The 26,513-nt window shown below is 36.7% G+C and overlaps 2 long non-coding RNA genes across 3 annotated transcripts in view; both read left to right on the plus strand.

Moving 5' to 3' along the window:
- LOC110349947 (uncharacterized) overlaps positions 1 to 26,513 on the plus strand; it is a 195,388-nt gene that overhangs the window by 149,434 nt on the left and 19,441 nt on the right. The window lies entirely within an intron of this gene.
- Positions 11,827 to 26,094, plus strand: LOC147827153 (uncharacterized). 2 transcript variants are annotated; one of them, XR_015452900.1, is made up of 4 exons: positions 11,827 to 14,149; positions 15,234 to 15,552; positions 16,562 to 16,687; positions 17,322 to 26,094. It is a non-coding gene; the product is annotated as an uncharacterized LOC147827153 (long non-coding RNA). The 2 variants fall into 2 exon arrangements; XR_015452899.1 differs by having other exon boundaries at positions 11,827 to 15,552.

Raw genomic sequence — 26,513 nt, forward strand, 5'->3', positions numbered from 1 at the left:
GAAATCCTTCCTTAAGGTTCTAGCTAAGTGGGAAGTGTAATGCAAATATTTTCAGATGAGTCAACTCCCTTTAAAAATAGTTTCTTAATATTTTGACTTTCTGATGGGAGTCTGCCAAAGTAAGAGGTGTCTGATACACTCCAGAGTATGGAAAGGGCACACATAGCATATTTTACTTTTCTATATACTGATCACATACCCAACCCAAACTGAAAGTGTTAGGAATTCCATTGTTCTCTTTGTGCAAATATGTTTTTGCAATTTTATACAATATTTTATTTTATTTTTTTAAATTGATTTAATTGGTACATTTTGGGTATACAATATAATGACATTCATCATTGGAAATTTGCACCTTTACATAATCTCTTGGTTCTTATTTTTTCCCCATTCCCCTGCCCTCCCTTCAACCCCTCCATCCCTCCCTATTTAAAAAGACTTTATTTCCATTTTTTCATTTTCTCATATTAATTCCATTATGTAAATATTTTTAAATGGAGTTTTTTTGTTTTGTTTACTTTAGCCAAATATCTTTTCAAAAAAATTTTAAAATCATTTTGACTTCATTTGTTTCCCATTTCACTGTCAGGCCAAATATCCATTGTTATATTCACAGTTTATTGCTCTTTTTGTCAGTAGAGGTACAAGATTCTAGCTTGTTATTGGTGTCTCATAGCTTAAACACTCTTAGGGAAGACATATGCTAGACCATTTAGGAGCTCTGGCATCCCATGGGCAACTCTGCAACAGGGCATACAACCTTGCAACAACCTGTGTAATTCTCTCTGATTTACTTCTCTGGGGAAAGAGTGTATCCTTCTTATATTCCATAATCTACAATACTACTTAATGGTACATGAGCTCAGTAAATTAATTAATAAATCAGTTTGGTTGCTCTGCATTCTCTATCACTATGAAAATCGTGTTCTATAGCAGGGAGATTTTGACATTACATTTGATTTTTTATCTCATCACATGGGAATCAATCTTACAAATAAAAAGGCTGCTTAAGTCCTTCTAGCCTTTGCACCTACATTATTCTTAGAATATGCCTGGCTATTTATATGACCTCTAATAGTATAGCATATGAAATGTGTAGAAACTTTTACATATGCTGTAGTCAAATGTAAAGAGTCATCATTCATTGAACAGGGACTTGTTCCCAACTAGTACTGTTTTGGGAAGAATTATAGAGAAAACCTTTTTACACAATCTCAAAACTTTAACATTCAGTGTTGACCAAATTATAGTGGTGATTGATTACATTCATTTGAAAACCCATCTGTTCATACCAAATAATATTGTATTTTAATGGATGTGGTTTGAAACAGACCGAAAGTTCACTTCTATTTTAATCTGTTTACAACTTTACCTTAACTCACACATATGAAACTGAATTACCTATTGAAACAGGTATCTTTTTCCCATTACAAATAATTCATGCCTGAAAACCTCTAGGATTAGTAAGAATGCCCTGGGCTCAAAGGAATGTATATACAGCTAAAGTAGAATTCATGAAGGCTTAGAGGCAAGAAATAACACATGTATTTAAGAATCACAAATTCTATACTTTGTCAAAGGCACAGTTAAAATATTTCATAAAGGAGATCAGGAGTCAATTCAATACAGTGATTTAGAGCCCTGATTTAAAAGGAATACTTTTAAGTTTTAATGCCATTCATAATCATGATATAGTATATTATAATTATTTAGTCAATAATTTTGTAATGACTATATATTGTAGGTGTGCCATATTATCCCAATTCTAGTAACTCCATGGTTAAAAATGTACAATCCCAACTCTCAGAAAATGACAACCTAATTAATTTTCTAGGGATACAGAAAGACTCTTGCAAAATTCTGTAGGCTTTAGCACCTCTTGGATGAAGATGAAATAACATTAATCTTATTACCTGAATTTGGTGTGGGACTCATTGTCTCAAATCTGTCTAACTTGGGAATCTCAGTTTTCCTCTTAAAATAGCTCTTTGTTTTCCTTTGGGCTCCTGCAAAGGGCCTGACATCACCATTCCTGATTATGCTTCTGGGTGTGTTAGTGTTCAGATGTAAAATGTCCCCCCAAAGTCTCATGTATGTGGAAGGTGATTGGATTATGAGGTGCTAAACTCATTAATGATTTATCTTTTGGGAGCTGGCTGGAGGAGGGTTACTGGGGGCAAGACCTGGAGAGATATATTCTTGTCCCCATCTTTTCCCTTTGTTCTCTGCTTCCTATCTCCCAATGTTGCAAGCTTTCCTTTTCCAAGTCCTTTCGCCATATTGTTTGTGCCCTGGAGCCAGCCAAGCATGGACTGAAACCATAAATTAAAATAAACCTCTTCTTCTTTTGGTTGTGGGTGTCAGGTATTTTATTCCAGTGACAAGAAAGTAACTAAGACATGTACATTGCCCTGCTGGGTGTCCAATGTCCTGTATTCCCAACCCTGTAAAATCCTTAAGGCACAGTGTCTCCATTGGGCTGGTGTAACATGATGTGTTTTTTTTTTTTCAGCAGAATGTGAAAAATGCCCTTAGCTCAACCTCTGTTTCACCTCATTACCTGAGCTACCAAGCAACACTGCTGTGGCCCCACTGCTTATGCCTCACAAAGTAACGTTAGACCCAGCCCCTGGGGACAGGCAGGAAAAGAGATGTGCCTGCTATGTGCTGTCTCCCTCTCTTTGCTAACCTTGCTAAAAAAAATTTCTTGTCATAGGTCTCTATGCCCCAGTACAAATAATCTACACAAATAGGTGCCTGTGGGCCACTAGCTAACAATTCATCAGATACAGAAATATTACACTTTGCAAATAAACAGGAAGGCAGAGTAGACAAGGATAAAAATTATAGTAGAGTTCACTTACCAGTTTTGGGGGGGCACATGTAAAACAGGCACTGAGCCCAGCTCAGAGAAGTGAGAGTGGGAGCTGCAAGACTCCCTGAAAGATGGGCAGTGAAGCTGAGAAGCTAAGGATAAGTTACAATTAGGTATGGCCAAGAGGAGATGTACTAGTGTATATGCAGCTAAAACCATGTTTATGAAGGCCTAAAGGTGAGTGAAAAGAGCACATTCACTTATAAAGATCAAATTCTAGCATTCTTTAAAGGCACAGTCCCAAAGTCCAAAAATCTTTTATAAAACCCAACTTGGGATTCATCTACTTATTATCTTTTCATTATCTATTTATTATCTTTTCTTTGCATTTATCACATTAAACCTTGCATTCTAATTATTTGTGAGGATATTTATCTCCCATTACTAGAAGATAAGCTCATGGTGGGTTCTCCTGAATTATTTTTCTCATCCTGCACACTAATAATCCCAATGGTTTGCATATAACAGGTACTTAATTAAAAGCAATATGCTTGAAGTGGGTGAGCATGCTTGGGATAAGCGGACACATGTTTCATGAACTGATGGAGTGGCATCAGTGGTTCAAGCGAGTGACTGGCAGCACACTGGTTCTAGATAAAAAGGAAAAAGAATCTAAAGACTATAATGACATACATTAAAATAAAAGGAAAGGCTAGATAAAATCTTCCTTAATTTTTAGCTTTCTTGGTGTTACCAGAGCATGTATGAAATAATGATCAAAAGAATAATCATTTAGTCCTTTAAATTCTACTTCTTAATTTGCTAATGTTACTAAACACCACATTTTTACTTAAAATTAAATCAATTACTCATACAAAATATTATGGCATATCTGTAAAGCTGAAAGACTAATAATAAAACAATTATGTGCCTGCCACACTGATGAAGAAATAGAACTTAACATTATAACAAAAACTTTCTTATTCTAACAAAAGGCAAACCAGCATAGACTGCTGGACCCTCCTTCAGCTCTGAAGAAATTTATGAACATTCTCTGGAATTTATATACAGAATTATGGGCAAAATAATGGCCTTGAGGTAACTAAAGTAATATGTCAGCATCCTGTAGCACTTGTCTTATTTGGAAAAAGTTTAAATGAGTCTTAAGGTAAGTCCATCTATGAAAAGATCAAATATAGCAAATATGACAAACAATAAGAACACTTTGTATAGTAATACCTCAGTTCACAAATGCTCCTGTTTGCAAACAACTTGGTTTGCAAAAAAAGCATTTGGCAAAATTTTGCTTCCATTCACAAACTCTGCTTTGGGTGACAAACATAACCACAGCCATCTACCTCACCAAACACAAATGTAGCCATCTTCTCCAAAATCGTGAAACAAATTAAGTTTGTAATCCAAGGTATAGCTGTATATCCCATGGAAAGTAGAATGGTGAAAAGAATAACAAGAAAGTACACAAAATGCAAAATATGTGTTAAATTATAACAGTATTTGACCCTAAAATGATTGAAATTGTTATAGATATAAATGGATGAATCTGATAGATTAAAGATAGATACTCTAAGAATTGATTTAAGACATCCCATGTCATTTTCAAGGTGCTCAATTTTAGACACTGTCAAAGGAATGTTGGAAATAAAAGGATGAGAAAAACTATGGTTGGTCCTCCATATTCACATGTTCCACAGCCATGGATTCATGGACAGAAAATATTTGAAAGAAAAATTGAATGTGTACTGAATATGTATGTCATTTTCTTGTCATTATTTCCTAAACAATTCAGTTTAACAACTATTTAGAATTTGCATCGTGTTAGATATTGGAAGCAATCTAGAAATGGTTCAAAATATATCAGAGGATGTGTTGCATGTGGGTTACATGCAAATACTATGCCATTTTATATAAGGAAATTAAGCATCTAGGGATTTTGGAATTCATGGAGTGGGGAGGAATTCTGGAACAAATTGCATACTTCAGAAAAGAATAGTAGGTTAAAACCCAGGGGATATGAGGATATTTAAAAAGCAAAATGAAAAAACATATTAACAATAGCTTCCAAGTTGTGACACTCTTTGCTTCCCCTTCTGTTCCTACCTCTCCTCCAAAGATAACCAGTATTGATTATCTTACAGTTTATGTCTATTGGATATGGGCATGGGTCATCTGCTCACACTTTGATAAGGCTCCATTTCAGTTGTCTTTGGCTGGGCTGTGTTCTTATCAAAGGCTCAACTGAGGAAAGATCTACCTCCAGCTTCCAAAGGTTGTTGGCAGAATTCATCTTCTGGTGGTTTAAGGATTGAGATTCTGGGTTTTTTCTGGCTGTTGAAAGTTTCTTCCCTATAGGTTTTATCATAGACTCTCAGGACCTTATTTCAGAGCTGGTAGAAAGTCTTCCTTCCGGCTGCTAAGAGGATGTCTTATATAATGCAACATGATTGTGAGTATGACACTTCCTCATCTTTGTAATACTCTGTTGGTTAGAAGCCTGCACTGAAAGGGAAAAGATATACAATCAATGGTGTGACGCATTGGAGAGTCACCTTAGAGTATGTGCACAATTTACACCTTCTTTATTTTTTATCATGTATGTATGTATACTAAAACCGATATTATATCTAGATTACATGTACTTATCTTAAAATAGATACTATTTAGATTACATATGCATTTAATTTTATAAGTGGAATCATCCTTATGTATTATTCTGCAATTTGCTTTTCTCATTCATAATTATTTTAATTCATTTATTTTCATATATCCCACCATAGCTATCCTTTTCATCATTATATAAGTCTATTGTAGGACTGTCATAAAATTGATTTATCATTCTACTGTTGATGATTTGTTCTATTTCCAGTTTTTGCTGTTATAAATAATATTGCTATGAGCATTTTTATTCACCTTCTTGCTGTAAATGTGTAAAAAGTTTTCAAGGATTATAATACATTCTTTACACAGTGGCCAAAGTAAATGACTTTTAAAAAACATAAAGCAATTTAAAACTTTCCAGTGATATCTCTTTGTACTTGGAATGAAATCCTAACTCCTTGCATGGTTTACATGGACTCTATCCATATCTATGACTTAGCTTTATCTCATCTTTGGCTATGTCCCACAATGACTTTTTTCTTTTTCAAAGTATTCAAAATTTTTCATTTATTTTTATTATAAGGCCTTATTACCCTCTTTCTAGAAGGCTTTTCTGGCAGCCTTTGAATTCTGCCTCCATTTTATCAGCACCACTCAGCTCAGACCTCACCCAAATGCCCCTCCTTGGCTACCAAATCCAAAGTAGCTTCTCACTCACTCTCAGTGAGGTGACTGTTTAGATTCTTTTCACAGAACCTACCAAAATGATATACTCTTCTTTAATTTATAGATGTCCATCAAGGTGTTTATCTTATTTTGAATGTAATTGCCCTGAGAGCAAGGACCTCGTTTTAGTATTGATCTGTATATCCACAATGCCTAGCCGAGTGTCTGACACTTATAATGATTTTTTTATTATAGCAAATTAATAAAGTAATAATTGCCATGTGACAATTTGCAGAAGCCAGGGGCATGGAAATAAAATAACAGACTGTAGGTGGGCTCAAAGGATATTTTGTCCAGTGCTCTTCTAACTTCTTCAGGAAATTCACAGACGCCAAAATCGCTTTCTTTCTGACAGTGTGAATTCTGAGCTGGAAAGAAATGATACAACAAGGCTGGATGAACAAGTCTCGGGAAGGGTTGGGAGAGTCTGTCATTGCAGGCCAGTCACTCGACATTTAGTTGTTGACAGGTTTCCTGGCTCACTAATTAGAACTGTAAAATTTTAGGTGAATGACAGTAGCTTAAACACTAATTCTGTTTTTTGCAGCTGCAATCACTGGGCAGCTAATGTTATAATTGATGGACGCTGCCAGTTACTGAGATGGATGGAAATTAATACTTAAATTACCATTGTTAGAGGTCATAATCACATATTCAGTTGCATCCCAAAGTGGTGTTTTTATATTGCCTCAATCAATAAAACTGTGATATAATTTTGGGGCAAACAAACCTGCCTCAATACCTTGGGAGTGAAATGTTATAAATATATGTATGTATGTACATTAAATTTTAAATTTTAATCTATAAATACAGTCAAGTTCTAACCCATTCTCCAACAAATAGTCCTTTAGGAAAATCATGAGGAAAAATGAAACTGCTAAATAGATAAATCCTCAAAAATAAATTATTTGTTCCATGAAGAATTTTGATTTTATCTTAGAATTCTTATAATTACTGAATATATCTGATTAGTTATAATAATATATGCTTCACCATGTTGTAAAGAAAATGAAACTTTTAGAACCCATTTATAATGAAGCATAACAAGCCAGTTGATCCTACATTGGCAAAACAAAAGCTGATTTTTTTCTTTTTGGTACTGGGGATCGAACTCAGGAGCTTGTGCTTGTGAGGCAGGCACCAGAACCACTGAGCTAAATTCCCAGCCCGAAAAGCTGATCTCTTGAAATGCTGTGCTATTGTGGTGGTAAGGGATTTCTGAAATGAAATATAACACCATATCACAGTTTTACTTTTAAAACTGTGATTTTTCTAGTGAATATAAATAAGAGTTTGAAAGAAGTCATATATATTTACTCTTTTTAGTTCTCTTCATACAATTGTAAGCATTTCTTTTTTGTTTTCTTCATGGGTTTATAATATTGGGCCCACCTTTATTTCTACTTAACATAGTAAGTCTAGTCTCTGCCTATATCCCATAAGTTCTGACTTATGTGATCTGTGAAATGCTTGAGGATAAGTTTCTTTTCACATTGACTCTAAGGCACAGTCAAAGTTGAAACCAGTATTTTACACCATCTCCTTGGGTCCATTCTCTCTTATAATCTGAATCAATATGGCATGACTCTCAAATATGTATCATCAGCTCTAATTTTACCTGAGCCTCACATTTAAACATGCAAATGCATGCTTTCCTTCACTCCTTGGATGCCTCAACATGCCAGTGCTGAGCTCCTCAGCCACAAAGTCACCTCACCCGTTCTGTGTTTTCTGTTTGGCATCTTGGAAATAATTGTAGCCTCTCCTTCCCTTTCCCTCTCCTACTATACTCAGTTATTCAACAGTCTCACAATTTATTCTCTAAATGTTTCAAAGTATTTTCCTTCATTCTCACCTGCATTTATTTTTTTAGCTAAAACATTCCCATTTTAGATTTCTTTATACATCAGTGATTTTTCTTGTTCATATCCTCTTCTGTATGACTCAAACATACCCACATTATCTCTGGTTGATCAGTTTTTCTTTTTCTTTTGGTACTGGGGATTGAACTCTGGTCCTTGCACTTGTGAGGCAGGTAGCGGAACCACTGAGCTAAATCTCTGACCCTGGTTGATCAATTTAAAACACGAGCTTAACCACATCACTCACGGTCAAAATTCTTTGATGGCATTTCATCTTTTTTTTTTTTCTTAAATTCTTTTATTGGTACATTTTAGGTATACAATACATTTACATTTATCTTTGGGTGCTTGTACGTGCACATGATGTATCTTGGTTCTTATTTTTTCCCCATTACTTGTGTGCCCTTCCCTATTTACATACTTCGTTTCCATTTTTTTTTCTTTTCTCATAATTTTTCCTTTCTCTATCTCCTCCCACCACTCCTACCCCTTTGGACCTTTTCCTATTTCAAAGTATCAATTGTTATTAATTCTTTTAATCCTTATTTACACTCTCAGTTTCTCACACTAGAGAAACTATTCGGTATTTACACATGTGTGCCCTATTTATTTCACTTAAGAGTATGGCCTCAATATGCATCCATTTAACTATAAATGACTCTAGTTTCTTGTCCTTTATGGCTGAGTAGTACTGGATAAAGCCCAAAATTTTTAGCAAGGGTTATTAAGGTAATTCCATGAGTGGCTCATGTCTCTTTTCTTATTAGCTTCTTCTACATGAGTTTTATGTTAGAATCAAGGATATGGAACTGCTACAGTTGCCAAAAAATATCAGGTTTTCTTGATCCTTCATGCTTTTGTTCATGTTCTTATTTCTGTCTAATATTGTCTTTTTCTTTTTAAAAGAACCTAACTCTTAATCATCCCTAACCACTTAACTGAGGTGTTTTTGCAAAAAGACCTCTTTGACTTGCCAGACTTGCATAAATGAACCCTTCTCCTAACACTTCAGAATTCCCTTGTAGTAGAATTAGCTCTGTTAAACTGAAATTATTTATTTATCTGCTTCACCAAAATGTAAGCAGAAATTCTCTGTCTTATTATTTTCATATCCTCAGTGCCTACTTGGCACTCTCTCTGGAAGTCAGGAAGCTGTAATTACATACTTTTTGAATGGAATGATTACTGATAGCTTCACTAACTCACCGTATATCCTTTAGACACTGCAATGCAGACACTCTGAAATGGGTTGATGAATTACTGTTATAATTTTTTGATCATTTTTCTGGAGCCATTTCAGAAAACATCAGATAACATTAATTTGAAAAACCATTTAATTTTCAAAGGTGCTCTTCTCTCTTTGATAATCCCTTTAAGGCATTCCTAGTGACTTCGTGTGTGAAGCCTTCCTTATCTAACGTCTAATTGCATTCTTTCTCTTTGCACAGCCAATTCTTGATTATCCATGGTCATGGTAGGAAGGGAGAGCATGGATAATCTAAAAATCTCATTTGCATGAACTGCCTGTCTCACCAAATCTTTTGCCAGGGACGGTAATGAGTGCAGCAAAGCTGGTGGAGGTGCAAATGAGCTGTGAAATGGCGAAAGCTTGTGCTGCCAAATACATAGAAAATGAAAAGCTTTGAACAGTACATGTCTTGATAGTTATAACATAGTTATAACATAGAATTGGCTATATTTTAATGATGAGAATTTAGTCTTTATGACTGATAATGAAAAAGACTGATGTCTTCTGCTTTGTAAGAACATCAGGACTTGTTTTACTACTGGGCAAAGTAAATGGTTGCATGCATGCCACTGTATCAGCTGTACTGAACAGATCTGGGTGTCCTTGAATCATGTGAACACCTGCTATTATATTCTGATCACATAGACTTTTTGGGAACATCATACTTAATTCTAAAGTTTGGAGGACAGTTATAAGGCAGGAGTGACAGTGCAAGTATTATTTCTCTAAACCTTTACCAAATTGCTACCTTCTTTCAGTACAATTCGTAAGGAACTTCCAAAATTCTCTAGAAGCAACTGGAACTTTCAATATCCATATATTTTTTTTGCTGAAGCTAATGGAGATGGAAGATATCTTAAAACTTTGTAAGGCATTCTCTCTGTTTTAGTCATCACTGTCCAAAAACAAAATGAAACAAAACTAGTTGTGTGTGTGTGTGTGTGTGTGTGTGTGTGTGAGAAGACTTTTATTTTGAGGAATTAATGCACATCATTATGGAGCCTGGCAAATCTAGAATCATCAGGATAGGCTGGCAGGCAGGAGATATAGGAAGAGCTGCTGCTATAGTACTTCAAGCGTAAAGGTGGTAGATTTCCCTTTACTCAGGAGAAGTCAGTCTTTGTCCTATTCAGACCTTCAGTTGGTTGGATGATGTCCACCCACAGTTGGAGGATCACTGATTTGTTTTTAATTTCATCCAGAATTGCTCTCACAGAAACACCCAGAAGGTGACCACAAATCTGAGCACTGTGGCCCAGCCAACTTGACACATATGAATAACCATCAGACTCTTATCTGTGAGATGATTAAAGGAACTCAGCAAAGTCAGATAACCTGCCTGAGCTTCTGGTAGGTGAGCGAGGCTCATATCCAAATCTTCCAATTTCTTCATTGGTGCCTCTTCTACCGTACAACACTGATTTCCCACAGTGGGGATAATAAGAAGAAAAGAGAGGAGAATGTAGTTCAGAAATAAATGAGTCAGAAATTTATGACAATGTGTTTCATTTTTAAAAGTCTATTAAACAGGATTCTCAATGACATTACAGAATACAGTATCTAGCATATTTGGTACCATCTGAATTGCCAGTAATAAGTTCTTCTAATCTTTTATTCAAATAAAAGTTTTATTGAGATGTGTCACATACCATAAACACCTTTTCAAAGTGTACAGTACTCTATGTAAGTGTGTGTGTGTGTGTGTGTGTGTGTGTGTTTCTGGAGAATGAACCTAGGGACCCAGAGGCACTGCCACTGACTATACCTACATACTTATTTTTTAAATTTTGAGACAAGGCCTTGCTAGGTTGCCTAGGCTAAGACTTGAACTTTTGATCCTCCTTTCTCAGCCTTGCAAGTATCTGGGAAATACAGGCAAGTACCATTGCATTCAATGTTTTTAGATAAATTTGCAAAGTTTTATGAAATTCACTATTTCCAGAATGATTTTATCACTCCTGAAAAAAAAAAACACTGTTAGTCATTCCAGTCCTTTCCCTGGAAACTGCTAAGATATTTTCCTTCTCCATGTATTTTTTGACTATTATGAATAATGCTGCTGTGAACATTTGTTTATAAATCTGTGTGCAAACATACATGTTTAACTTTCTGGGAAATATCTTTAAAAGAGTTTCTAGGTCATGCAAAAACTCTTATGTTTAACTTTTGAGGAGCTGTCAGACTTTTCCACCACAGTTGTATAGTTTTACACTCTCAGTGATTTATGGTGTTCCACTTTTTCTGTGTCCTCACCAACACTTGTTATTGCCTGTCTTTTTAATTACAGCCACCATTACAGGTGAGAAATGGTGTCTTATTAAGATTTTGATTTATATTTCCCAATGACTAATGCTTTTGAACATCTTTTTATTGCTTATTGGCCATTGGTGTATCTTCTTTGTAGAAGTGTTTACTCAAATCCTTTACCCATTTTTTAGTCAGTACTTTTAAAGAAGTAAGTTGTAAGAGTTGTTCATATATCTTAGGCACAATTGTGTTATCAGATATATGATTTGAAAATATTTTCTTTCATTCTGTGCATTTTCTTTCCACTATGATGAAGACTGTTGAAGTATAAGTTTTTAATTTCAATGAAGTCTGATTATCTATTTCTCTGTTTTACTTGTGTATTTGGTGTCATATATGTGATGTCTAATCCAGGTTACAAAGATTTCTGTTTTCTTCTAAGAGTTTTATATTTTTAGCTCCTATATTTACTGTAGTATCCATTTTGAGGTATGTTTTGTCCATGTTGCAAAACAAGGCTCTAACCTTCATTCTTTTGCATGTGGGTATCCACGTGCTATAGTATTATTTGTAAAAAAAAAAAAAAAAAAAAAAAGATATTCTTTTCCATTCAGTGAGCCCAGAGTTCTTGTAAAAAAAAATCTATTGACCTTAAGTGTAATGGATGATTTTTGGATCTAAATTCTATTTTATTGATTTCTGTGATTATCCTTTTGTCAGTAGCAGGCTGTTTTCATTACTGTAGCTTTGTAGTAAATTTCCAAATCAGAAAGTATGAGCCCTCCAAATTTTCCCTTTTTAGTGTTGTTTTGACTATTTAGGGTTCCTTGTATTTCCATATGAATTTTAGGATCAATGTGTTGATGCTGTAAAACAGGAAGTTAGGGTATTGATAGGGATTACATTGAATATGTAGATTGGGTTGGGAAGTATTTCCACATTAAAAATTTTCCAGTCTATAAACACAGAGTATCTTTCCTTTTATTTAGTCCTTCTTCAAAGTGTTTAATACTTTTAGAATGAATGTCTTATGCTTTTTTGATAAATTTATTTCTATTTTACTCTTTTATTTTATTTTCTATTTTTGGTATCGAGGATGGAACTCGGGACCTTGCGTTTGCTAGGCAGGTGATGGAATCACTGAGCTAAATCCCTGGCCCTCTATTTTACTCTTTTTTTGCTATCATAATTGGGATTATTTTCTTATTTTTGAAGAATGTTTAATGCTAGAAAGTAGAAATAAAATTGATTTTTTACTGTTGATTTTGTATCTGTGTTGATGAACTGTGATTTTGATAGCTGGAAAACACTCCCATGTATTTCCAAAAGTTTTTGTAAATAGGGAAGGATGGAGGGGTGGAAGGGAAGGAAGAGGATTGGGGAAAAAACAAGAACCAAGATATATCATGTACAGGTACAAATTCCCAATGATGAATGTGACCATAATGTATACCTAAAATATACCAGTAAACTTAATGAAAAAAAAAGTTTATGGATGGGGAAAGGTGGCATCCTGTTTAACCGAGTTCGCAAATGAAGAGAGCCTGAGCATGGTCTGAATGTGAGTTAAATTCTGGAGAAATAAATAGATGTGCTTAATGAAATGTTGAGGGTCTGAGAGTTGTTAACTGCAATTGTGGAAATTGGGTTAGACGTGTCTTTTGACATGGAAGAGGGGATGTGAAAGTTGAGGATACTCTTGGAAGGGTGGACCAGCACTTGAGGTGATAGGCGAGTAGCAATCAGAAGGAAAGTCAAAAAGTCCTTATATTAAGAAAGGCAAAAGAATGAATTGCAAGGTGTCATGTTAAACTTTTATGCTACGCACATATACTCCTTGATTGTAACTAACCTTGTTTTGTTTTGTTTGTTTTTTGGCTTTTGAAACAGTATATGTCTCAGTATGTAGTCCAGGTTTGTCTGAACTCACTGTGTAGTCCAGGCTGGGCTCAAACTTGCAATAATCTTGAGTGCTGGGATTAAAGGCATGCACTACTGCACCTGCCTGATTATAACTAATCTTTAATCAACATCTATAACACATTTGTGTGTGTTCTTCCTTTGACAAAGAGGAGATTGATTCTTGAATGGAATCATAACTTGGGATCATAAGAAAATTAATCAGGCATAGCAAGGGAATGAAGTGCTCTGGTTAATCTTATTCTATTTAAATAGAGAGTTGCCATTGCACTATTTAGTTTACTGATTTCTAAAGAGCTGGAATATTACCAAATGTATTTACATTAAACTTTTCTTGGACTAAAGGGGCATCATGGCACAGAATCTATTACAAGAAAGAGGAAAAAAGGCAGAGAATGAAATGCACCAAAGAAAATATTTTAGATTGTTACATACTAACAATATAAACATATATCTATAATCATGCAGATTTATCTGTGAAGTAAGGACTGTTATTAGCATCTCCTCTCAAAGATGAGAAAAAATTCAACATAATTTAAAAATTGCTTATGATAGTGCAGCTAGCTAGTAGATAGTGAAATCAGGTCCCTTATATGAAAATCCTTATTTCCACTCTCTTGTTCTGTTTTCACAGGATAGCTGTTTCACATGAGGAATACAGCAATTAACAGCATAGTGACCCTGGAAAGGAATGAACATTGGGATCTTAGATATGTGAGCTGGGAAAGTGGCCTATCTTTTCCAAGTCTTGGTTTTCACAGTTGTACAGTTGGGGTCCTAATGTCATACCTTGACTGTTTTTCCAGGATTTGTTGTGAACCAGAAAAGTGAATTGGAAAGAGTTTTGCAAAAATATAAAGGCTGACAGACAGAAAGAATGGTGATGCAGAGACAGAATTGATATCAATCTCTTAGCCTGTCCCTGGGTCATGATTACAAAAGTTATTTGTCTTTATATGAGAGGTGTGTGCAGGTGTCAGTGCCTGGAGAGTTTTAGTTCAAAGAAGGCTGACTGACAGAGGGTTTGCCCCAGGTCTTCCTGCAGAATAAAAGCCTCCAGGGGTGTGAGATGGCCCTGCTGTATTCAGACTCTGTATTTAAAGGTGCATGATGGGAAGACAGCTGGAGAGGCTGTGCTTGACTGGGAGTCTGGCAAACTGCTTAGTATCCTAAACAAGAGATAAAAAGATCTTGTAGCATGTTCTGTCTGGGGTCTGCAGGAGATGGGAAAGATTGCCCTATTTGTTATATTTATTGGAGATATTATTATTTGTTTTATGCCGTGGGAAGGAGGGCCAGAGCTATAATCTATTGATCATTTAGTTTTATGAAGTTCTCAAATGGGTGATCTGGTATTTTTCTGACAGAGAGGCTATGGTTCCTGAACACCAGTAATAAGGTTGTCATGTCATTTTCTTCTCAGTCTTTTTATTGCTTTTTATCTCTTTGCTGATATTACCTCTCCTCATCCTCACCTCCCTGCTTGCAACTGACTTTTTATTTTATTTTATTTCTTTTAGGGCTATATTTAGGATATTCTTGATTCATTCCACAGAACCTGTCCTATGTGTTTAAGAAATTACCCATCTTAGCTGTTCGTGTTTCATCCTGAGATTCAGTCTGTCTACAACAGTCACTATTGTGAAGTCATCAGAGTAAACACTAGAGTTTAACTGGGGGAGAAATAGGTCAGGGAAGCAGAGACCAAATGTTCATTTTGCAGCCAGAATGTGAGCAGATGGATAACAGAATGAGATGCTCCTCTTTGTGGGCTTTGGTTTTCTGTGTATTCTTTCAGGGTCTCCTGAGATTCATGGTCCTTCAAGATCCCCAAGTGCTGTGAACAGATGAACATGGAGGATGATTTCTTTCTAACAAAAGGACCACAATTATTACCCTCATGCCTGCTCTGTTATGCAGAGAACAAGCTTGATAAGAGATATCCTCTTTCCCCCTTATTTATCTGGGAGTATTGAAAAACTACAGCATCCCAGAAGGAAATCCTGCTAGAAAGCTCCACTTTCAACTGGTGACCAATGAGCTGTATCACCAGGGGTCACCAGTGGCCAGCATCTAGAGGAGGTTCCATTTTGCTCTCATGGCATCCAGTCCATCAGGTGAGGTGGTTCCAGATCACTCCTAGGTTGGTTATGCCTTTGCTCCCAGGAACACCAAGTTAGGGGAGATAAACTGATAAAAAACAAAGAGAAAAGTGTGCCTTTAAGGACACACTTGGAGTGTGTGAAAGACAGCAGAAAGATTAGCACTGGCAGCCAGGGCCCAGGCTGGTGAAGAGTTAAGTGCTGAGTGTCTGTGGGAGGCTGGTGTTATAGCTTGGGAACAACTGCCTAATGTCTTTCCACCGACCTGCTTAGCAAAGCTTCTTTATGACTGTAATTGTGAGCCTGCACAGGCACACCACAAGGAGGAAGTGCTCACAGTAAAGGTATGATTGTATTGCCCGCTGCCATGCCAATTACTGGATATTAATGGCAGGATGGCATGCATATGCCGGAGCTGGGAAGCAGAAGGTTAATAGACGAACAGCACCAGAAGAGCCCATTTATCAGTTTCTATTTATCTCTCCTTGGGAGGTGGCAGGTTTACAGTAAATACCTTCTGTCCTCCTAATTTCCTAATGATGGGGATAATGATGGAGAATGGTGAAGTCATTAACTGGGACAGGCTCTGTGCATCACTCTGTCAACCACATCTCCCCAAGACCTGCAATGAGAAGTGATGGGCCCCAGCTGTTCACTAGAACCTGCGCCCCTCCTCCAGTCCCTTCCACCCTCAACTGCAGGAAGGGGAAACAACTCCCCCGATGAGGAGAAGGGAGGCCTGGAGGATAGTGGAGAATGAGAGAAGGGGTGCAGGGCTCTCCAGTAAGGAATACAACTTTTCTTCTTACACAGAACCTTGAGGAAGCAATCTTGACATATGCTGGAGGGTATCTCAAGAGATGCCTGGGCTACCATGAAATAGATGTGGATCTGGATAATGAGTCAGTAATGGAAGTGAGCATCCTAGGGAAGGGTAGATTGGCAGGTTTTACCAAATGTTCTTTTCAAAAGCTGGGAGAAATTTAAATAATATATAATCCATTTTCTTACCTCACTACTAAAGGTACTAAAGATACTGGAGAAAAATCTTCCTTGTGGAAGTAAAGCTTTTGGCCTTAAAACCTTGAAGACAAACTAAAACAACTTGGTTTGACTTGGATGTGCTTCTTTTCATAATAATGATCATAAGGTATTTCTTTCATTTATTTGTTTATACATAGAATCTTTCAACTTTTAGTTATTGCCTAATAGTACCTCGATTTTTGCTTCAATAGTTTATGGAGCCTTTGAAAAACTATGATCTCATTTTTATCTTTTTACTTGGGGATCCCATTAACTATTTCCAGAATTTGCTTGCTCTTAGTTGAAGCAAGCTGTTATTTTACCTGCATGCGTTAGATTTATTTTGGTAGCAAATAATAGAGAATTACTTACACCCAAAACTGCAAAACATGAATGGCTACCTAATGACATGAGAGGTCTCAATATCATGAGCCATGATAATAGACTAAGAACATTAATATGAACATATTAGTTCTCTCTCTCTTCTCCCTCTTTCCCTCCTCCTTCCTTCACTCTTTCCCCCTTCTTTTCCCTCCCTTCCTCATTCCTTCCTCTCCCTCTCTCACTTTTTCTTTTCTTGCTGCCCTTTATCCATTTAGTATTTTTCTCCTTCTATAAACTCACTTTCCATTCTCCTCAGAACATAAAATGAAACATAGGTGTGCTTACAATACCCAGATTTTTATATTTTATATCCAGACCTTGAAGAGAGACCAAATCAACCCATTATTCCCTGTTTCTGTTTCTCTCTTCCATTCCAGGGCTGAAACTTTGGTGCAGTGTATTCTCCTATAGCCTGTAGCCAGGACACTGGAATCAGTCATATGAATGTATGTGCTGGAAGTATTGTGAGCATGTAGTATGGGGGCCACCAGAGGAAAGGAAACTGAGAGCTGTGAAGACTTCTTATTAGGCAGTCACTGCACCTGCCTGGTTACTTGATTCCTACGGATAGGAAACAAGCGAAGATCACAGTCCCATGAGGACACATCTCTTGGGAAATTCAACACTACTAAGGAATGATATCACTTTTTTTTTTGGTACTGGGGATGGAACCCAGGACCTTGTGCTTGCGAAGCAGGTGCCGGAACCACTGAGCTAAATCCCCGGCCCAATATCACTTTTTAAAATCATACCTGGATTAAATCCCCAGTGCTAACTGGGTGATAATGGCACCCATCAAATGGGGCAGTCAGGAGGACAAATGAGATACTGTGTCTAAAGTGCTCAGTCAGTGCTCTACAGAAAGTTCCCCATGTGTGTGTTAGCTATCACAGTTGTCAGTAGGAATTTTCAGTTATGTTTTTTTTCTCCCAAGATGAATCAGTCATTTATAGCAAACATGTGGTAGACTGTATTTTCAGAAATGACTATAGCAGTACTTCTATACCTACCTGCTATTCTGGACACCCGGCCAGAGAAGCCATGTGGAGATGACAGTGGGGTAGAAAGGGAATGTGCAGAGATGCCCTCTTTGAAGAGGCGCTTTTACACCGAGGCCTGCAGGAGGAAAAGAGCTACAATGTGAATGGTGTGAAGGGACAGCCCTGGTAGGGACTAATGTATTCAAAGATCCTTACACACAGAAGGGACATCACGTTTTAGCTCAATGCCAGAGTTGTGTTAAGCAATTCTTTTGTAACTGGTGGAAATTTTTGATATGAAGGCCTAGAAAAACATTAAGAAAACATGAAGAAATCTGTTATCTTTTCAACAATTAAGGCATGAGACTTTTTTTTTTATCATCTCCTTCGGTTTCCTTTTCCTCTGTTCCTCCTTCTCAGTATTTTTACATCTGTGATGTGTATGGCTACTAGAAGGGGTATTTTTTAAAATTTGTTTTAAGTCTCAGTTTTTTTAAAGTAATATGCCAGATACTGGAGAAAACAAAACAAAATACTGTTGTTTTCAGTACATTCAAGAAAAACATACCATTGACTAAGATGTTTCTATAAAGTAATATTTAAATAATATATGATTCACTAAGATCCAAACCATACAGCATCCTTTTAGAATTGGTTCATACATTCACTACACATCTGTTATATTTCTACAGTGTGGCCAGCCTGGTGCTTAGCACTAGAAAGTATCTCTGCTCTCTTGAGATGTTTACAATGTAGAATTAAGACCATGATAAAATATGGGCAAGTAAACAAACAGCAATTATATAGTTATAATATTATAAAAGTTATAAGGGGAAGGTACTGGTGCTGAAGCATCTGATATGGATTTGGGACAAGATCAGGGATTATTTTAATGTGAATACTACTTTTGGATATAATAATTTCAGTGAAAATTTTTATTTTGTAGCTTGTCCATGATCATATTTAATCTTAAAGAATTGTGAAAAGTAATACAAATAACATTTGGTTGATCTGCTGTTTGGAGATTTTCTATGAGAAGGTGCTCAGCACAAAGTTTTTAAAGTATGCTTTAATTATTAGTTTTATTTATTTCTTCTGTTTTTCTTTGTAGATATAAAAAGTTCATTACGTTCGGCACTTAGGATATTGACAAAAACGCAAACACCACAAAAAGCCCTCTGGTGGGGTAGTAATAGAGACTTTCAGGGGCATATTTTTGAAGAGATTTTAAAAGCAGAGTGCACTCCTTGTAAGAAGAATCTTGTTATGATAACTACCCCTTATTCCAAATGCCAAGACTGGGGCATCAATGAGTGTCTCTTTCTCAAACCAAATAAATCATTAAGTATTGCCGAATCCAAGCACGTGAGCTAATGCAGACAGAGTCATCAAATTCATTACCAGTTAATATGTACTAAATTTTCATTGTGAGATTGTATTCAATTACTTAAGAGAATTTATAAAAGTACTCAGAGAAGCAAAAGGAAAAAATTAAAACAGAAAACTTACCTCATTGAATTCTTGAGACTAAAAACTCTAGATGAGAATGTGCTGGGCAGTCTTAAAATAATGATAGAGAAACAGAAAACAATCATTGAGCATTAGTAGATTTAGAAGAGGCAGTAATGGCAATCTTGTCCAAATATTATTACAGCTAAGAACACTGAGGCAAAGAACTTTAATAACTCCAGTTTGGCAGGACTTCAGCCACAGCCACTGTCTCCTGACTATACCATGCCTTTCTACAAGACCATACTCCCTCATTTGTTCACATGAGATAGTGTAGACAACCCCAAAGGGAAACTTTAGCAAGCGAAGGTGCATATGCTTTTGTGAGTGAGGAAAAAAGATATTTTGAAGATGGTTCCTTCCAATAAGAGTCAGAGCAATGTATTTTCAATCCCAAGGGTTAAATGAAACTGCAAGGTGACAGGGTTTGGGGAAAATGGGACAAGACCTGTGAGAAGTAGAGACAGTGGTCATCTATGAATTACACAAGGTATACTGAAACTAGGTAGATAGTTACTTTCCATATGTTTGTTGTCTGTCTGGTTCAGTATTTCCTCTTAACACACAGAATGGCACCTGGTATGTAGTAGCTGTTCAGTAATATTTACCTAATACATTATTGGTAATGGGATTAAGAGCCCAGATCAAAAGAGCAGAAAATAAAGTCTCTAGGAGTTTGGAAAGAAAGTAATCACTATAGGCATAATCACTGGGGAACACTTCACTGAAAATGAGTGTTTGAGATGGTAAGAATGGGATCCCTGAGAATATGCATAAAGTAGAAAGCATTCAGGTTGGGGGCAGAAGGAGAACAGACAAAGGCAAAAGGGGGGCATTAGTAAGGCATGCTCCTGGAACAATGAAAAGATAAGTTGACTTTTATTTCTTTTCACTTGGAACCCTATGAATTGTGTTATTTAAAAATTTAGTGAGGGGCTGGGGATTTAGCTCAATGGTTCTGGCACCTGCCTTGCAAGTGCAAGGTCCTGAGTTTGATCCCTGGTCCCCAAAATAAATAAACAAACAAATAAATAAATAAATAAATAAATAAATAAATAAATATTTTTAAAAGGGCAGGGGATTTAGCTCAATGGTTCCACCACCTGCCTCACAACCACAAGGACCCGAGTTCAATCCCCGTTACCAAAAAATAAAAAATTTAGTGAGATTTTGTAGGGCCCTAATTAGGTCTAGACTGGCCCTAAAGTGAGAAATAGCCTCTGAAGCTCAGGGACTTTGCCACTGACAGTGATTCCTTTGCACCTCACTGAAGCTGATCTCCTAGGGCCATGGCATTCAGAGGAGATAGGAGGCTAAGGAGGCCTGAGCCACCAGGAGGACCGAGTCTTCCTGTTCAGTGCTGGTCTCCTATGCAGCCCATCTCCTGATGCCATCTCTGATCCCATCTCAGTGCTGGGTCTTGTGCCACAGATACACAAACTTGAATAAAGAAAAAACTATTAGAAATTGGAGGAATTTCTGATAACCCCTGTGGATTAGATAGAATACGATTTCAAGATAAAATCATAAGCGATGGAAGAAAAGTTGAAATAGTTTTGAAGAAGATGAAGATTTGGGGCAATTTTTCTAAGAATTAAATGCTCTTAGACTGTATGGTGATATCTGTTCACATATTCCTTAAATGTTGCACATTCCTGACACTAAGGTATTTTTGACAAGGGTGAAATGATAGAAGGTGAGAAAACTGTCTTTAAATATTGTTTATATACTCCCTGGGTGCTTGTTAAGAACCTGTGTCATCCACACTGGGATCAGTACAATTTAGAGTTAGATCTCTATCTTTAGAGAGAATAACAGTTGTTTCCTGCTGTGGTTCCTTTTCCTTACCATGTACAGGCCATGGCTATATGGAAGCAATGGAAATATCTCTATTTAAAAACTCTAGACTGGTTTCAGAGCAAAATTACTGTGACTGAGCTACAACTGGATGCATCCACTCATTTAGCAGTTGCCTCCTGCCTTTGAAACATCAAGTATGACATAAATCAAGATGTACATTAACAAAGATGATATAAAACATCCATGAATGCTAAATAAGGAGAAATCACATTAGTCATCCAGCAAACAACGTGTATGATAATTCAGATAAAGGCAGAAGGTGTCTAGGAACTCAAAGAGACAAAAGAGCTGAAATAGACTTTAATCCCAGTATAAACACTGTATGATAATGTACTGAAGGAAATTTCTTTCTCCCCCCACCCTTGCTTTCTTCCTCTCTTTCTTAGCAGATAGGGAATATTTAGACAAGTGGAGTGATGCTATTTCTATTAAGATAGATTCTTCTTGAAAAGGAAAATAATTTCTCCTTGATGTACATAATTTCTAGCAAATGTCTCTGAGTATCCGAGAAGTCACACGCTGCCCTTGTAGGGCCCACTGGGACAATTTGCTGTTTATTTCGGGACACAAATTCTACATCTAAAATTCTACACTATGGTCAGTTTTAAAGAAAGAAGAGAACCCTTAAATATCTTAATGGAAATGGGAATCTTTATCTTAGACATGGTCATTGTAAGTACTTTTTGGCAAATAACTTATGTGCCAACTATATACTATTCCTAGCTAATGTATTTCTACTATAGCAGAAAATAATAACCAAAGATGTTTGGGTATGTGCATCATGGGGTATTAAGAGAAATTTCCCAATTATGCCTTTCTGGTCCCTGGACAAGGGCACCTGAGGTTGATCAAGTGGCCTGGAAATCACAGATGCAGCGCTGTGGTGATACAAATCAGGCCTCTTTTCTTTGTCGTCAAACACCTTAAGCCCCCTTATTCCAACAGGAATTGTACTTGAAGTTGGCAGTTTGTTTCATCTGTATAAAAATAAGAATATTTTCATTATTCTTGGTGTATCCATCTCTTCTTTTCCTTGCTCCCATTAACAATAAAAATCCATGCGGTTTTCAGCCATTCTCATTTTTCTTGCGATAAACCATGTGTGACATGGAGACCTTGAAGCTGGGCATTCTGGCCACGATGCTCAATAGACTGTGCAGAGAGCTTTCTCAGAGGTAACCACTGTAAAAAATCAGCTCCACTGTTGTTCCTCTCTCTTATGTTTTTCTCATGCTCCTTTTTATACATCTAGTGTAATGTGAGTTCACATGAATTCAGCCAAAGGCCTTTTGCCTGACAACAGAAAAAATGTCTATGGCTCTCACGGGTGCTGGAGTTGTCCTTTCTCTTAATTCCAGCTGCTTCTTTTGCAATAACAAATTGGGGTACTTGCTAGAAGGAAAACGTTCTCACTGCAGAACTACTTTGTTCCTCTTTCATGGAGTCTTTTCTTACAGGCTTCTGGAGCCGTTTGGAGGCCCTCGTCCCTATGAGTTATAATTGATGTAGTAAAATGAAAAAAGAATCAGATGAAAAAGACTTGTTTCCACCAATTGGTTTCATAAATAAATAAGAACACATCGTTTTAGTCTTTGCAACATTGAATAACACTATCTGATTAGTAATATGAAGATAATGCCTAAAAATCAGCTATGGAAGTAAATCTAACACAGATGTTCATAGGTCAGTTCATATGTGTGCATGCATATATTAGTTGGGGTTCTCCAAAAGATGTGCATGTATATACAGAAAGAACCAACCCATGCAGTTGTGGAAGCGTGGTTAGTCCAAAATCTGATGGGAGGGGCCAGGAAACTGGAGACACGAAGGACAGAGTTGCTGCTTGAGTCTGCCTGCAGGTAGGATCTCTTCTTTCTACTGGAAGATCAGTCTTTGTCCTATTCATGCTCTCACTTGATGGGATGAGGCCCGCCCGCATTGTGGAGGGGAAACTGCTTTACTCAAAAGCCACCTATTTAGAAGAAAAGGTCTAAAGGAGTAGGGGAAGTGGGAAGGGTAAGGGAAAGGAAAGAAGGTAAAAGAAAAAATATGAGAAAAGGAAAAAATGGAAACAAAGTCTTTGTAAATAGGGAAGGGTGGAGGGGGTGAAGGGAGGGCAGGGGAATGGGGAAAAAATAAGAACCAAGATACATCATGTAAAGGTACAAGATCCCAATGATGAATGTAATTGTATTGTATACCTAAAATGTACCAATAAACTTAATGGGAAAAAATCCACCTATTTAAATGGTAATCTTTAAAAAAAAAAACCTTCACAGAAACATTGAGCATTGAGCATAATGTTTGACCAAATAGTTGGGTACTATGGCTCAGCCAAGTAGATAAACAAAATTAACTATCACATGCACATATGACCTGTAATGTTATATCAGCAACACCCAAAATTAAGTATCATTCAGGAAATTTAGAAAAGTTCAGGAAGTCACTAGGACAAGAAATGGTTTTATTTTCCATAAATGTCCCAAGGACAAGAGATTACAGTTTTATTTTTGATAAAACTTATTACACATGTAATCAGGAAGTCTTCCACTAAGTCTTTTTGGTATTCTGATATTTTGCTACTTAATAGCAAAAAAAGTTGCTTAAATAGTTATTTAAATTTCTATTTTCAAGTAAAAATTAGGTTGTTACCATAAAGGTACAACTTTAAAAAATCTTGTTTGTAATCATAAAATATGAACCCTGTTATGTACATATGTGTGTATTTGTGTATGTGTATGTTTTAAATTTTTACCAAGTCAATTGAAGTCTATAAAAGAAAGTTTGAGGCATGACTCATGGTGCTCACCTGAAATCCCAACTACCTGGGAAGGCTTAGGCAGGAGGATTGCAAGTTCAAAGCCTGTCTGGGTAACTTAAGGAAACACTGTCTCAAAATAAAAAAGATTGGAGGGTATAGCTCAGTGGTAAAGTGCCCTGGGTTCAGTCTTCAGTTCCAAAAGGAAGAAAGGAAGGCAAGGCAAGGCAAAAAGAAACTTTTTGATCAGCTCATATTGCTTTAAGGGTGAGGCATGTTTTATCTTTTGATTGAATTTTTTCTTTCTTTTGGGAGTATCTGAACGAGTGATGGAACTGGATCTGAATGGGAGATATCTCACCTGCTACTTCCTGAGTTTCTCCCCCCCGCCTCTGTCCCCCCCCCCAACCTTCCCTCTCCTTTGTTTTTGCAGTGTTGAGGACATAGCCCTGCATGCTAGGCAAGCACTCTGTCACTGAGTTGAAGACCTCCTCTTTTTTCTGACTTTCCCCCTCAAAATAATAACACAAACGTGGAAGGAAAGACCAAGCTGAAGAAGGAAATGTATATTTTGGAGAAAGAAAATGTATTTTTGTCCATATATTGACAGAGGAAGTTCAGTGCCCTGTTCTTTGAGAACAGGTAGTCATCCGCTCATTGGAGGAGTACCATTAACATTCATGGTAGGAATATGAAGAGCGTATAAATGGCTTTGCAGCAAACCTAATTCTGTTTTGTATCCCATGAGAGTTTAATATTTTTCAGTAATAAGAACAGGTCAGATTATGCTGTAGAAAGCTGAGAGTTTAGGACGTATCTTCTTGATAGTAAATTGTTCCTTAGAAGTAAATTATCTACTACAGGCAGCTTGGCTTCCTGGGGAAGATAATGTCCCTCAAATGAGATAAGAATAAAAGTTTATTACTTGTTTTACTGTACTTGGGACAAGATTTCATAACAACTGTGCTAATCACCAGATTAAAACATTACAGGGAAGTCAACATTAATATGATGCATGTAGGGGGAATTATAGCTTTTGGAGCTATTTTCCATCTACTCTGATCTGATTGTTCTTATGCTTGGAAGAGGCTATCAGAATCTGAGTTGAATATGAAAAGTAAAGTTGAGAAAGAGACAAATGAAACTATATATCTTTGGTCAATAACATTTTGTCATATCTTCACCTAATATTCATAACAAATTTTAAAACTTCTTTGCTATCATGGCCCTGAAACTGAACTATAATCAAAGACTATATTTTTCTTAATTGTGTTCCTCTTTAATGGTAAGGATTGTCTTTGAATCACCCCAGATATGTTACTTGCAAAGTAAGTGGTATAAATCTGAAATGTGAATTAAGGAACTGGTAAATAGTATTCATTAGTTGTGTGATTTGTGAAACATATCGTGATGCAGATGTTAAATTTAATTTCTTCAGAGATCTGAGTGTTACTAATTTAGTTAGTAGATATTTTCAAATGTTCCTTTTGATAATTTGATACTAGAGCTAGAGAATAATTCAAATGATGGTCAGCCTCAAACTTTCTGGAGAGATGTATCAGGAAGGACACTCATAGGTCATGGAGAGCTTCTGCTCATCCCATAAACATTTATTGACTGCTTACTGGGTGCTGTGTGTGCAGTGCTGGGCATGAGGCACATCACTCTATGCCACCGAAACTTGATCACTGTAAGGTTATATCACCCACAGCCAAAATTAAGTATCTTTACAATTAAATGGGGAAGAAACTTCAAACACACACACACACACACACACCACACACACACACTTTGTCATGAGTGTTATAAAATAAGTTTGATGTTATGAGAGAATAACTTTGTGGTTGTGAGGATGGGTATCTACTCCAGATAGGAAGCCTGGAAAGCCCTCTTTGACTTGACATTTATGCTAGCCTGTGAAGGATAATGACACTGCCATGCAGAGTATTCCAGGAAGAGGAGAAATCATATGTGAAGGCCTGAAGGTAGGGAATACCTTGGCGTATTCCTAGAATGAAAACTGGCAGCGGGACTGGAATCTGAAGAGCAACAGAAATAGTGGGGGGGGGGGAGGTTGACGAGGAGGAGGGGTTTGGTCTTGTGGTGTCCTGATCATATGGAAATACAGGCATCAGGGTCTTCCTCTAATGCAACTGGAAGCCATTGAAAGGATTTCCACAAATATGTATGATGTAATCATTCAAAGTTGAAAGCTCATATACAAATATCATGGTTTTAAGAGTATAGGATTTGGGCATTGTCACACTCTGGAGAATCATTTTTGGTAGAGAAGCAGCAGTTGTCTATAATACATACATAGGAGAGGGGAGAGTTCTGCAGTTTGACATTGGGAAAGGCACTCAGCCACTCTTTTCCATGCCTGAACTATGAATTTTAAAAATAAGATATAGTAGGACAATTTTAAATGCAGTGACCCAAGAGTATATACTTAGAAGTATGTG

Source organism: Heterocephalus glaber, unplaced genomic scaffold (genome assembly GCF_053883595.1).
Source record: "Heterocephalus glaber isolate CG9 unplaced genomic scaffold, H.glaber_assembly_v1.0 deba00001454, whole genome shotgun sequence".
Taxonomy (NCBI): Eukaryota; Metazoa; Chordata; class Mammalia; order Rodentia; family Bathyergidae; genus Heterocephalus; species Heterocephalus glaber.